The following is a 3,292-nucleotide window of genomic DNA, read 5'->3' as shown; positions in this document are numbered from 1 at the left end:
AATATCAAATATCAAGATATATGCATACATTAATGTATATGACATAGAACAGAGTCTAGAAATAAGTGATAAGATCTTGACCCAATGATATTGTTGGGTTACAGAATTATTTCTCCACATTCTATTATTTACGTATACATTTTTTATAATCAGAGTGGAAGGTATTTGTGTGGTAGAACAAAAGAAAGAAAAGAGTCCACATTACCTACTGTGGAAAGAGTGAATCTGTCCCCTACCTGTACACTTCAGGAGAATCGTTCAATTCATTAATCTCTCTTCAATTTATTCATGCTAAAATGTATGTCATCACCATGTGTTTATTTTAGTCAAACTATTTTGCATTTGTGGGATTTTTCCTTGATCCTCTGGTATAGCCATTTTGATTTTCTCTCTACCTCTGTTTCAAATATTCTTCAACTTTTTAATGCTTAGTGTATCGTTCCTTATTTCATTAAAATAAGAGACATTTTCAACCCAGTTTCATTCACATTTCTCTACTGCTCTCATTTTTCCTAAAAGGAACTGTAGGCTTTTATTGCTGGCTATCTCTGTATTTATCTTCTCCCAATGCTTTAGAATTTGTTTGTGAGTCCATTATTTTATTTTATTTTAACTGCATGTTTGCAATACACACCAACTGCACTTACTGTGGGCATTTGCTCCTTGTACATGAAGCACTTTATTTTTTTTTTTTAGGTCCCAGTTCTCTCCCACTCCTTTTCTCCACCTCCTGGTCCCCTTTTCCTTTGCAAAAGACTTACCTCACAGCTGCTCACAGGCTAGCTCGCTGGTGAGCGCTCTCTCTCTCTCTCTCTCTCTCTCTCTCTCTCTCTCTCTCTCTCTCTCTCCTCTCTCCTCTCTCCTCTCTCCTCTCTCCTCTCTCCTCTCTCTGTTTAAAAGAAGACATTTGTTCAGTGTCATGATCAGACTATTACATTTAGCAATCAGCAGCATAAATGTCATAAAAGGTCTGCATTAGGACTGGCTAGATAGCTCAGGGGACTAAGCACTGGCTTCAGCAAGTGCAGGGACCAGGGTTCAATCCCCAGTCCCACATGCCATGCTGGCCCCACCTCTGGGGCACTCTGAGCCATTGACTGAGTCTGGATGTGGCAGTGCATGCCTGTAATCCTAGTGCTGGGGAGGCTGAAAACAGGACCATCACTGCAAGTCTGAGTTGCGTACTAAGACCCTGTACAAAAACATAAATGAAAAAAGAAACAAAAAAGGTCTACATTAAAACACTTTGTTGGAATGCTTTACATTTTCCACAGAGCAGAAACTAAAATAACCTGTTATACAATTAGTCACAAATACAGTCCTCGAGTTTTTCACTCATATGCATGAGTATTGTCTAAAACATGCCTTTATTACACCAGCTGGGCCCTGCCACCACTGGGCTTGGCTGAGTTCACAAATCTGTTGTAACCTATAGCTTCCCTGCTACTTTTCTGGCTTTCCTCTCCTGCTAAGCTTTGTTTCCCAGAAGTGTTTAAATCCTTCTGCCACTGCCATAGCTACTGCTGCTGCTGGAGCCACCACAGCCACCTTGATTTTGTGGTTTGGTAAAATATAGGCCTCCACCACCATAGGGCCCAGAGCTTCTGCCTGCAAAGTTTCCTCCCTTCATGGGTACAAAATTTGAATACTGATTGTTGTAATTTCCAAGCATGTTATAGCTTCCACCACCTCCATAATTGTTTCCATCATTAATAAATCCATTGTAGCCATCTCCACTGCCACCATATCCACCTCCAGCATGGCTACCACCGAAGCCACTTCAACCACTGAAGTTTCCTCCATGGCCAAAACTTCTATTGCCACTAAACCACCTCTATAACCACCATCAAAATCTCCAAAACCACTTTGACCTCTTTGACTAGATGAAGCACTAGCCATCTCCTGCTTTGACAGGGTTTTTCCTGCTTCACAGTTGTGACCTTTCACAGTGTGATATTTTTGAATGACAATCTTATCCACAGAATCATGGTCATCAAAGGTTATAAAAGCAAAGCCCCTCTTTTTTCCACTGCCTCAGTTGGTCATAATTTCAATCACTTCGATTTTTCCATATTGTTCAAAATAATCTCATTGATGATGTTCTTCAGTATCTTCTTTAATGCCACCAACAAAGATCTTCTTCACCCTTAAGTGGGCACCTGGTCTTTGAGAATCTTCTCTTGCAACAGCTCTCTTTGGTTCCACAACTCTTCTGTCCATTTCATGTGGCCTTGCATTCATGGCTGCATCCACCTCCTCCACAGTGGCATAAGTGACAAACCGGAAGCCCCTAGAATGCTTGGTGTTTGGGTCTCTCATTACCACGCAGGCTGTGAGTGTTCCCCATTGCTCAAAATGGCTCCTAAGACTCTCATAAATTGTTTCAAAGCTCAGCCCTCAATGAAGAGCTTCTGCAGCTGTTCAGGATCCTTGGGAGACTCTGACTTAGACATGACGGCAGTTGGAAGAGAGGTTGACGATGTTTCCTCTGTGATGTCCATGAGCAAAAAGGTGTCTTTTCTCCATCTATTATTCTGCTCTTTATTTATACTTTGTGCCTCTTGTGTGACAGAAACAATGAGGATTTAACATTAGGTGTCTGACATATTTCCCTTTACATTATATTGTCAAGGTGCATGTACCTGAGTCATGTGTAGGATCAATTTTATCCTCCTTAATATCACTGTAGTTTTCCATTTTGTATAAATACCACATTTTCTCTATCTCTTTGTCTGTTATTTGGCCCATGGGCTGCTTCCATGACTTAGCTGTTATAAGCATGGATATTCATGGACTACTGTAATGTGACGTCTTTAATTCTGAAAAGATGCCTCATAAGGGAATAGCTGAGTCAAAGGAAATTTTCAGTTTTAGTGTTTTTGGTTTGGTTTGGTTTTTGTTATACTGGGGATCAAACTAGGGACCTTGCACTTGCCAGGCAGGAGCTTATGCGATGGAGCTATCTCCCTAGCCCTTCAGTTTTTGTTTTCTAACAAATTTCCATACTGATTTACATAGTGCTGTGCTAGTTTACATTCCCACCAATCATGCAAGAGGCTTCCTTTTTTGCAAGCGCTTTTTGCTCATCAGTATTTGTTATTAGTTGACTTCTTGATGATGGCCGTCTTCCTGGAGTAAGACGGAACCTCAGCGTTGCTCTAGTTGCATTTCCCTAATGGGTGGTGTTGTTGAGCATGCTTCCACGTATTTATGGACCTTTTGTATTTCTTCCTCTGAGAAGTGTCTGTGTATCTCACTTGCCTATTTTGACTGGGTTTTGATTTGAGAAGGT

General features: G+C 40.9%; 1 pseudogene; it reads right to left on the bottom strand.

The window, feature by feature from the left end:
* Positions 1-1,492: 1,492 nt before the first annotated feature.
* On the bottom strand, positions 1,493-2,453 carry LOC101569444 (annotated as a pseudogene).
* Between the last annotated feature and the right edge of the window lie 839 nt (positions 2,454-3,292).

Source organism: Octodon degus, unplaced genomic scaffold (assembly GCF_000260255.1).
Source record: "Octodon degus isolate 3935 unplaced genomic scaffold, OctDeg1.0 scaffold00266, whole genome shotgun sequence".
NCBI classification, from domain to species: Eukaryota; Metazoa; Chordata; class Mammalia; order Rodentia; family Octodontidae; genus Octodon; species Octodon degus.
This window is presented reverse-complemented; position numbering and strand designations above follow the sequence as displayed.